The sequence below is a fragment of the Battus philenor genome, unplaced genomic scaffold, assembly GCF_028537555.1.
Source record: "Battus philenor isolate CCGP_79_NKW_IND1 unplaced genomic scaffold, ilBatPhil1.0.hap1 SCAF_17, whole genome shotgun sequence".
In the NCBI taxonomy this organism is placed as follows: Eukaryota; Metazoa; Arthropoda; class Insecta; order Lepidoptera; family Papilionidae; genus Battus; species Battus philenor.
In genome coordinates this window covers 10,306,570-10,318,649 of record NW_027181679.1, presented here as the reverse complement: position 1 = coordinate 10,318,649, position 12,080 = coordinate 10,306,570, and the positions used below count along the sequence as shown (strand labels likewise).

Below are 12,080 nucleotides of genomic sequence, written 5' to 3'. Positions count from 1 at the left end.
AACATAATCTTTCGCTGATAATGAATAATAAATACTTGGTTTAGGAAATATTTACTGGATAAAAAGTATTTTAAAGCTGTAATAATCCAAATACGTAAATAACGATTGTTAACAAAACTCGTTATAAAAGGGGACGTTTCGCAAAGTAAGAACTTTTTCAATCGTTCACGAACGAAACCGGCACACGCTCCGATGGGAGGCGGTCACGCGAGCGTCGTCGTTTACCCTCTAATACCATCAACTTCGCCTTTTCCCTCGGTAATGTGTTTCGTTACCATTACCGTCGTAATTTGCCACGATGGATGACAAGCGCCGTAACAGAAATTGCTAAGTAATATTTTGCTTAATGTTCGTAACGCAGAAATATGACGATGACTGTGCTTCAAAAGTATCTCGTCATCGCAGTAGGCGTCTTATGGTAAGCGTGATCAATAAGGAATCATTATTATACGATTAACCTGTCAATTTCAAATACACTTAAACGATAGAAATAATGTATTCATCACCATCATCATCATGCAAGCAGTAGGCCTCCCCGAAAAATCGCCACGATGATCAGTCTTGCTCTTCCCGCATGCAATCACTCCTCGCGAAGGTTGCAAGAAGGCTATGTCATTTGTACAGCTTTTGGGCGTCGCGTCTACCGATTCGTCGTCACCTTTCAAGAACCTTTCGGCAACCACGTCTGGCAATTGCAAGAGTGAAATGCTCCACTCAATACCACCTCAAATGAAAAATTATTTAAGCTACGTTGTTGACTTTAGTTTTTCTACAGAAATCCTGATTGGTATAATACAGTAAGTAATAATTTACTGTTTAAGTTTTATTTACCAATCGGATACTTATTTAGCTAATTACGTATCTTAATATTTACTTAATTACGCATAGGTGTCTTATTTTTTATTATTGGCTCTTCTTAGATTAGGGCGCATTAGAGACCTTCGTAAATTTAAGTTGGAGGATACTATTATAGAAAAGCTCAAACTTATTCTAGTTCCGATCAAAGTAAGTTCCTCTGCAATTCTTCTCGCGATGAACAAGAGATCACTGTAAATAATCCTGTGGATAATAATATGAATAAATAAATAAATCAATAATTATTACAATCAAAATTTATTTATGTGTCTAAAAAACCGGTGATTTTGATATCAATTAATTTTGAGTTCTGATTGATTAAATGAAATGTTTAATTAATCTTTAATTTATCTGAAAAGACATCGTTTGTCTAATTTTAAAGACATTTAATAACGTGCCATACCATTAAACTACTAGTCACTTGGACGTATAATAAGTATAACAACAACAAGTAACCCACGTTTACTGTTTCTGGAACTTTTTAAAACCGAAACACAATAACGCTTTAGCAATAATGCTTAACGACAGAAATAGACCCTGTAGAAGTACCGACCTATGCTTTCAAATAACATTTAGAATAAAAAATTACCGCATCGTTCGCTATTAAGTCCCGTAGGGATGGAAAAGCAATTCGTACATGAAATGCTTGTGTACATATATACTGTAACGAGTTTTGTGAACCAGTGAAGGTTATTTCACATTAAAAAAAAAGCTTATTAGAGCTAGCATGGCCTTACATAAATCACCTTTTAATATTCCTTTGTGTTAACGCAATAGATTTGAAAATGCTATTCGAGTTCTTTGTATTTTTACTTTTTCACGAATTGATTATAATAGTGGCTTTAGCGCAGGCATATAATTAATTGTTAAATATTTATTTTGAAATCAATTTATTGGACACATAATTAAATTTTTAAAAGTATTAAATTTAATTTGATTAATACATTTTATACAGGATTTTAAATTAAAATTAAATAATTTCATTGTAGTTAGTTATAGTAAGTCTTTGGACTTATATGTCAATCAGAACATTATCGGAAAACATTAAAAATCAAGAGCAATAAGTTCTTAAACACATAGCCTGTGAGCGTAACAAGATTTTCAATGGAGCCTTCTTATTTTTGTTAAAGCTAGTAATTGCGCATTGTTATTAATATTTATTGTACCACTTGTAAAACGAATGTTGACGATTGTCGTAATAATAACATTTAACACCGGCGTACCGCAGAGCTCTGAGTTGTCAACAACGATATTTTTTTATTTCATTTATTTGGTTAAACCAGCAGTACATTTACATAAAAAAATACATTAAATGTTTCTTAATAAATAATGCTTCGGTTATGTGTTCCTTTACAAATGGTACAATATTTAAAATTGACTATATACAGACAAGTGACCGCACGTGAGATGAGATATCTGATTTATAACTTCAGATGATTAAGATGTTTGTAGAATTTATAAATGTTTAGCTATTTATAGAGAGTTAATAAGTTTCGATTAATTATAAATGAAATTTGATAATAAGTGTGGTTTTACTTACTACACTTTCCTTATTACAACGATTAAAGGTTAGTTACTTTGTAATGTTTGCACATTAAGGGAACAAGTCTCCTCATTGTAAGAGGGTTCAACTTTTTAACGGGCTGTAACTTTCCACATTGGGTCATTGCGGTGCGGATGTTGCATGTAGTTTGAACTCTTGCTCCAAGGAAGATGCTATAAGCACGTAATTCTCGCACTGACCGCCTGGCAGAGATCAAATTCGTGGCAAACGATGGTATTTCCGAATCTTTTTTTTACTGATATTTGGTTTTTGTATTACATGCCATGCCTTTGGCAATTACCTCCTGGTAGTAATTCAACTGTAGAAAACTTAAGTGAACACTGCTGACTTGTTGATATTCTCACACAGTAGTGCTAGACCATGAAACATTTTATCGCTTTGTAAACTCTATTATATTTTAAGTTCTTTACAAAAGATTAGTTCAGACGAAGAACGTTTTCGGCTTACAACATTGTAGACAGAGAATCAATCTACATGACAATTGCGTTTCATATAACGGTGCGTAGGCGCGCGCGTGGGTTGTTCCGAGAGTCCTCCAAGCTCTTAAAATACTTTTGAAATAATAACGTTTGTTGATTCTCATGTCCTGAGGGACATAGCAATGTTTATCAAAGCCAGAATATATTGTAGATGTTAATAACATTAAAGTTTCAAGTATCGTTTACGTAAACAATAATTTTAAAAGGATTCCTAGAAATATTGATAGGTTTGTGTCAACTTTTAACTTAGCCAACATCTCATCCTTTTCATTAATGTAAAAATATGCGCATATAGTTATAAACTATTGAATTCTTTGCCTAGTTTCTTAAGACATTCTTTTATATTTAGTACAAACAATTGCTTTATCATACATCTTCAAGTGAAGATATATAATCTTCCGTAGAAGTACCGATGTTTTAGCACAGTGGAAGAAAAATATAATCAACAATTTATTTAAAAAGATTTAATGATAATAAAATTAAAACGAACGCTGTTATATTATTGTAACTATGAACTTTAATAACCTGTACATAGTTTAATTACTGCGGTATTCTATTAAGGCGCGGCTCTTTTCGATCAAACTTTTTACGCTACAGTTAGGTTTTATCGCAATACAAGTATGAGGGCTAAAGTGAAAATGGAAATAATGACAGACTAAAATAACATCGTAATAAAGCAAATAACTTTAAATGTTTACTATGAAAAAATGACGCAAAATTCACGCCGGTGAGAATGGCCCGGTATTGTTAACAAGATATATTATTTATAATATTACGGTACTATAGGAACAATCTTACATTATTATGAAAATGAGTAGCTAGTAAAAAAATAAATAGTCAATTAAACATCATCGTTTTAGTCGTACGACGACCGAACTGAACAGAAACCTCCTTCATATATTTCCAACAGGACCTGCTGGAAGCGACCTGTATTTAATATCGTCTAACGAACTTAACAAGTTTGCTGGTTCGTGGCCGTCACTTAGAACCCTTAGAGCCCCAGCGGTCATCAGTTCTGTCCGCTATGTGGACTGTCTACTTCAACTTGTCAATCCTTAATTGTCCAGTGTTTTCCTTATTCCAGATTTGATTTTGAAGAGGAATACCGAGCTCATGGCTCGTTGAGCGACTGTGAACTACCCAATGAAGTGAAATTAAACAGTCACATCTCTGATTCTAAATTCGCCTGCATTTTTATGCTACAACGTATTTTTTACATCATGTAATTTTGTTACCAGTACTATTATTTAAAATATTTAATTGATTTTTACTATTTTATTAATTTCTTTTTGTCTTTACGTACGTTATATTGATGTCTATTGTTATAATGATTTTATTAACCGACATATATATATAAAATATAGATAATGTAAACGTAGATCAAGATCAGATACTATACATTTGTGTACTTGATGATATATTATGAATGTATGTTATATTTTATTAATATTTTATTAATATTCATAGTATCATATGTAATCCAAATAATATTAAAAAAAAATACTTAAAAAATATAAATAATATGAAATTTAATTTGTTCGGATAGATGTGACGAAAGATTCTATTTTAAGCCACGAAACACAACAGAAGACACGTAGTCTTCCCAGACAATGTCTTTCGACACTCCGTTTTATCGCGTGCTCCTTTCTAGCAGCTTTCGCTATTTTCTTTCATCGCAAAAGGTTTGATGAACTTTCAACCGTTTTAATTGCAAATGCGGCTCTTACGAGAGCAATGACGAAATACGAGACAAGAATACTTGTATTTACTACTGACGACGAATTTACGTCACAAATGCTTCTATTATGTCGCGAGAACTAATCTTGTCCAGACAATCTTCAAATAAGCTTATCATTCATAATTGCTTTTAACAAGTAATATAATATTATTTATGAAAAACATATTAGCTATGAAATATCCAAATACACTTTCCATTGTTATTCTGTTCTATTATATTTTTTATTTATCATTCTATCCATTAAAATTTACTAGTAAAAATTATACCTTACCGACACGAATAAAATTGCAAAGAAATCTAAATATTCATTTACACGAGGCTACTTTTCTAAAAGTGTAATTTTCACGATTAATTTATTTTCAATATAACTCTGAAATACTTTATACCTTTTGCTGCAAGTTTATGGTTTGCTAACATTAATAATGCAATTTTCAGCCGTGGAATTATATTTTTCCCGAACTCCATTTTGCTGTTTTCCACTTTACATATTAAAGTTTCAACCCCTAGATTTGAAAATTGTTGAATTTTTTAGTGCACCACACAAATGACAGATGTAAATGCATCAATGAACACAGATACAAAATGCAAAAAATTAAACAGGTTTGTCACTAATATATTACTTAGTGCTAAATATGATCAGTTTTAATTGAACTAAAAATATCTAGGCTTGTTATTCAGCTGTCTAATTTTGACAAGTAATCAAAATGTATTAAAAATTTTCAATAAATATACCACATATGTCATAGATCGTTAAACATCTTTGTATAAAAGTGTGTCATATTCGTGTATAACTTTGGTCTTAAGCTAGCCGAAGTTAAAAAAAATAAATTGTCGACTCTCGTGCATCTTCAAGATCACCGTCTCGGTTATAAAAAGCTAAGGTGTTCACTCGTAGCGCCATTGTTAAGCCTCTTTCATGCGAGTTGTAGTGGTTGGAGGAGAAAAAAATGCACTAAGGCGCAGAAACAAAGTCAACAGTATCTTTGTAGGTGAAAATATGTCGACCCGAGTGTTTTTTATCGTGACTCCGGTTCCAATTATGTATGTTTTGGCCGCAGGAAATTGTTTGTTTTCATATATATGCGCTAGATATTGCTTTCTCCTATTACTATGAAAAATATTTTACCTACAATATTCGCATAGAAAATTTTAAATAAATACAGCAAGGAAAACGCTGAGAATTTTTGATAAACTTTTTTAACCGTTGACCCGATTTCTACCGAACCTTTTTTTTACTTGACTACTTAATATTACAGACATTGCTTTTTAATTTATGATGATTACGTGAAGTAACTTTAAGAAAAGTTAAAAATTTACTGTACATGTTGATTGGTTATAGGTGTAAAAGTTTTGAAGTAAGAAAAAGCATTTTCAGAATTCTAATTACTACATAAATATACGTAATACGTACATAAATTAATTTTCATATTTGTCCCTACAGGTTTTGTACTGACAGAAATTATTGGCTTGTCGCATTTCATTAGAAGAAACTAATTATTGTAACATTGATGATTGGAAATAGGTGTATAAGGTTTTAGTTGTGTCACTAGCTATACATTCACCCATTTCAATCGCTCTGTATATTCTCACAAAATCACAATATTTTTTTTTCGCGATTAATTAATAAAATACCTAATATAATTTGACGTGGAATTGATTGCTAGTTTGATACAGCTCGAAGTTAATTTAAACCGTGCTACATAGCACTCACAAGCCTGGAGCATCGTCGATTTCATGTTGACGTCATTGACACCAACGCAGTTCCGACATAACACTTCAATCATTTTGCAATAACTGGCTGTGATTTTTTTGAAATATGAATCTTTGATTAAAATTTCGTTTGTGGATCTCGTTTAATTCTAAATTGCTTTACGAATAATTAAACATACCTTTTTGAAAGTACAATTAAATAAATAAATGTTAAACTAATCGTTGTTACAAAGGAATTCGTATTATTACCTAAAATTATAGGATATATAATTATAGTATATCGCACAGCTGCCATCATTTTTACCTTTAAATATTAAAAATTTAGACTATACATTCTAAGGTATTATGCAAAGAATAAAAAATTATAACGCAGATTAAATATTACATTACATAACTTCAGATATGGATGTCCACCGCTGGACACAGGCCTCAACTGCATAAGAGACCGACATTTATTTATATGTTATTTTCTTAGTGTGAGTAAAGTACACAGCAAAAAGTGCACAGAATTTACTCAGTATTAAAATAGCTCGACATTGCCTAGAATGTAGAAATAAAAACTTTTTCTTCAGTAACTACCTTTCTTTTTCTTTCTTCGCTCTTACTAGCGCAGTAATCTTCAAAGTGTAAGCCATTGGTGTACTACTCTAGTATTCAGTAAATATTTTATTTAAAAAATATTGGTAAGACCAACATTACAATCATTAAATTACAAGACATCTATGTCGTTAATATGTCACAATAATGTAATCTGTAAAAATTTATGCTGGCCTGTTTATAAATTAATAATTTTTTTGCAAGAAAATTTTCTTCATGGTAGTTATAAAAATTTGAATGATCTCACGTTACCTGCGTTGCGTCTTAATCGCATCTAATTTCTTTTTTATTATAATTTAAAATTACCGATTGAATTATATTTTTCAATTAAAAATCGTTAAAAACGTACAAAACAAAGTACTAATTTACATATCTATATGACGCTTTCATATGCATAGAACAGGACATGGTGTTCTTCAATCGTATTAATGAACATTCCGTTCAATTAGAATAATTTACTTAAATATACTGTTCGTTTCAACGCTTTGTAATAAAAATACAAACAAAGTATGAGGTTGAAGACGTCTCCTAATCATAGAAATAGAGCTTAATATAAATAACATGCTCTAGGCTATTTCACTTGTAAGGTCCTTGTATGTATCGCTTTGAGTTTGTAAACTACATGAACGGTAAAGTAATACGTCATTACCGTAATATGTATGAAATTGTTAAATAAAACACCTCAAATTAAATACAGATAAATTTATTTTATAATAATTCGAATTTAAAGTTTAAATATGAATTATTATGTCTTTACCTATAAAATTAATGTGAACCCATACATTTTTTTACCAGTGATGACCTATGAATCCAAGACGTGGTTGCTTACGACGGTCCTTGTATGAAGGCTCAAAGCCAATCAAAAAACAATGGTGAGAGTTATGCTCGAAGCTTTGGTGTCACATGGAAGCAGAAATGAGCAGAAGAAACAACGCCATTTACGTTGCTCACAGATTTTCTCGTAACAGAGGACAGACACTTCGCTCGTGCGACCAACAGCCATTGGGGTCGAAAGGTTCTGGAATAGCAACCATGAGCCGATAGACACCTCGTGAGTAGGCCTTTTACTGGATGGATCGACGACATAGTAAAGATCGCGGGAAGACGCTGCCCGTATCTAGATACAGGCAGCGCAAGACTGGTTTCTGTGACGTTCTTGGGGGGGAGGGGACTATGCTTTGTAGTAAGCGTCTATCAGCTGATATGATGATGATGATAATGAAAACATTTTATAGTTTATATGCTAGACCGAGGCGTAGATTTTTTCCTTATTTTCGGTTACATGATTTAGTGTTTTTCGGTTTTTACAATATAGTACTTTTTCTAACAATTTATACATAGATCCATCTTGATCATAAGGCTAAAGTCTAGTTAGCCTATAGAAAAATCCAGCCTTGTATAGAATTCTAAACAAATACTTGACCTATTTTTGCCGTGGTAAATACTAAAGTGTACAGACAGAACTTTTTCATTCTGATCACGTACGTCCGGATCGCTTGTTTAATACATCGTCAATGTATCGGAGTTGATATAATAGATATAACATATTAACCGATATTTATCTATTAATCGCTTTTCCTCGTATTCCTACGTTATCGCGTTACAATAACTGCGCTAAATACGCGAGTGACACTGAAAGTTTTTAAAACTGGCCTGTTCGAAAATAATATAAAAAAGTTTTTATTATAAAATTCGAAAATAGAACTCAAATAACATATTTGAAGGCATGTCAAAATAAGCCTCAACATAATCTTTGACAATTTAAACATTTTGAAAAAAGAACACGGCCAGACTTTTTTTTCAATTTGGAATATGTTCTCTGTTGGATATCTATTTTATTCGCATGCCACTTGTAAAGAGCACTAACGTATATATTTTAACGGGAGTACATTATACGCATTGGAAACTTGATGCATTCATATTCATGATAGACTGATGCGTACGGTTGGTCCATTGCTATTTATCATCACAGCTTATATAACTGACAACTTTCTTATTTTCGCTTAGTATGCATGTATATAATTTTTTTAATCGGAAGTCAACTAGAAATATTCAAATATTTTATTCAGATACTTACCTGTTATTTTTACTGTACTGTTATAGAAAATAATCTGATATTAGAAACCAATCGAGCTGTAGTTCGACCCTTTCTGAGTTCCTCAAATTGAGTGACAGCCTAATTAAAGGTCTCCTTTTGGGGTTTTTTGAATTATGTTATCCAAATTGTTGTAAGAAAGTAGTACGGAGCTTTGATAAACGAAATATTGGATTCTCTAAGGTTCAATATTTATAAACAAATATTTAATGTTATATTAATATACATTTTAAAGCTATACGCTGAATTTATAGAACTTGTGGTTTGTATAGAATAATATATATGTATATATACATATGTCTGTGTGTGTACACTATCAAATAACATTTCGTAGTCTGTTCAACTATTAATATAAATTCGTATAAGAATAAGATACGGTTGTGTGCAGCGGAATTAAATAATATATTATTAATCCGACGAAGCAGAGATTTAGTTTTCGTAAAACAAGAAAAAGCCTAAATGTATTATTTACATGCAGTTCGCTCCAATACGCAGCGGGGTTTATGATCTATTTTATTTGCGAGAAGGCTTGCGCCCTAGACATGGAAAAGTTAACTTGTTAATAACTTTAACAAATCTTATCAACTTAACTGATCATTTTCCGATGTTATCGTATTTAGTTACTTTACAAATAACCTGCTATAACCAGTTAGTATATTCCACAAAACTAGGCCCTTAGAAGCTTAAAATGTTTATTGGATTGAGTTTTTCACCAAGGATCGCATGTGAAGGAAACATAAATTAAAAAAAATCTTGACCTTACTTAATGTTTCAGTTTGTAATTGTTTCATGGCTTGTAATTAATTAGTTTTATGGAAATCGATTTAATTATTTGATAACGGCATTCAACTTAAAAATCTGCTAAGTTACGTACGAATTATTTTTTAATAGTGCGTTGTAGAGTTTTTTCATTGGTCAATGCGTTATGCCTGATGACATTTGTCAGGCTAATGTTGGCAGAACTGAAGTTTACTTTTAACGGATAACATTTTTTCATGTCTACTGCTGTACACAGAACTTTGTCATATATTTCCAATAGCGGTTGGGAGCAACCTGCAGTCAGCGTCTTCTGACGATCTTAAAAATATCAGCTGCCCACCTTGTGGCCATTCTACGCTACGCTTGCTGGTCCGTGGTCTTCTCTGGAGTGAACCGTAAGGCTTCATTACATTTTTTTACTCCACCGGAATGAAAGGCGACCGAGCCGATGGTGCAAGGGTCTTTGAGAGGTTTCCTTTGACAGTCATGAAACGTGTTCATTGTAAACCACATAAAACTTAATATAATGGCCCACGTTGCTGTTTTATGGTAACTTTAATAATTTAATGGAATACCCTTTATTGTACATTATAAAGAAAAAGTTAAAATGACAAAAAAGTTCAGTGGACATTCTTATCACTAGAGACAATTTCTTACAGACAACTATAGTATGTAAACGGAAGAAGGGCAAGTAGCGGGTAATTGACGAGAACATTGTACAAGATAGCTTAGAATATATAAATGCATAATGTACTCAAAATGACAAATACATACACGTATTTAGTTATATATACATGTATGTGTACATTTGTTTATACATAACCTGAAATCAATATAAATCAAATTATAAATAAAATAAATAATCAACTGCCAAATAAATACTTAACCATTTAATTAAAAAATTTGTTTCCATTTTATAGTTACCGGTAATACATTCTACAGCCTGTATGGTAAAAGATTAAGCTATGTACGATGAGGAATGCGCCGGCATTTATAATCTCCAATTCGATGATTATCTAAACTTATTATTAATTAAATACATTCAATTGGTCTCATCGCATCTACTTTCGTTGACTTTAAACATGAGATAATACTATTTAACCTAGTGTTTTAATAGCTTCAGAGACTTTCAATCTAAATGCGGTGATAGTTACTGCCCTACGGTGACTGGTAGAGAATGCCTATGATGTATCAAATCCATCATTACACAATATGTAGAAAGATAAATAAATAAATATAAAACACTACTTGTCATTACTAAGTTCTAATTCAACTTACGCGTTTAAGATAGAGATATATCCCGAGAGATTTAGGGAAGTCATTAAGACATGAACCCAAAGCACATTAACTGCAGTCAGCTAACTCTAATTTCTGAACAACTTGACTTTTAATATGTAATTTATTCCTTACTTCTTGAAATCCATGTTATTGTATTTAATATTAAGTATATCACTTAATTTTTTTTAATATAATAGCTCAGATAATAAATTTGAAATTTTGTATAATAATAAACGTATCATTATTCATTGTTTACGTTTTTTATTTATCTATTCTTTATACTGCAAATTTAAACTACAAATTAAATTGACAACCGTTTGAGTAAAATTATAATAATGTTAAATGCATTTAAAAATATTACTATAAAAAAAAAACTAAATCAAAACTTCACTTTTCCGACGATTATTTTTAACTTAATAATCAAGTCAGGTTTAAAATTTAAATACAAAAACGGTCTGATCAGTTTTTTATTAATATATTGCATATTGAGAAATAAAAATGGTAATTGAAAGACAATAGTAACATAATGTTGCAAATAAATGTTACGAAAAATTCTTTATACACAGTATAATGCTTGAGTTTAAAAAGCTACATTTTGGAACGTTTGTAACTTCGTTATTGCATCAACCGTGGTATAATTAGTATCGTAATTATAATTCGTAAAGCAAAACAATTTATATTCGAAACAGTTACCACCTCTTCTCGCTGTAATCAAATGCACTTTCACATTTATAGCGTTCGCTGCAAATCTTTAAATAGTGATTTCCAGGAAAATGCATTATTTTAATATTAAGTTTTTTATTAAAAAAAAAGGCTCGGATAAGAATCTCGTAGTATAATAAAGGATAAAAACACACCTCGTCAAGATAAATAATCGCTCCAGTTTAAAGTTTATCCCCACCGCACTTTTCACACAACACTTTACACTCGCGTCGAGTTTCGCGCCGAAACGCTTTCCTGCTGGTACGTGTATCTGTTACGGTCGCCTGACGAAGACTGGTCGGC

The 12,080-nt window shown here is 31.5% G+C and overlaps 1 protein-coding gene across 1 annotated transcript in view; it reads right to left on the bottom strand.

The window, feature by feature from the left end:
- Nucleotides 1-12,080, bottom strand: part of LOC137919806 (uncharacterized) — an 82,894-nt gene extending 70,814 nt beyond the window's left edge. Inside the window, exon 1 of the mRNA XM_068763002.1 lies at nt 11,933-12,080. The gene's annotated coding sequence lies outside the window, so the exon portion shown is untranslated. The remainder of the gene's footprint in view (nt 1-11,932) is intronic.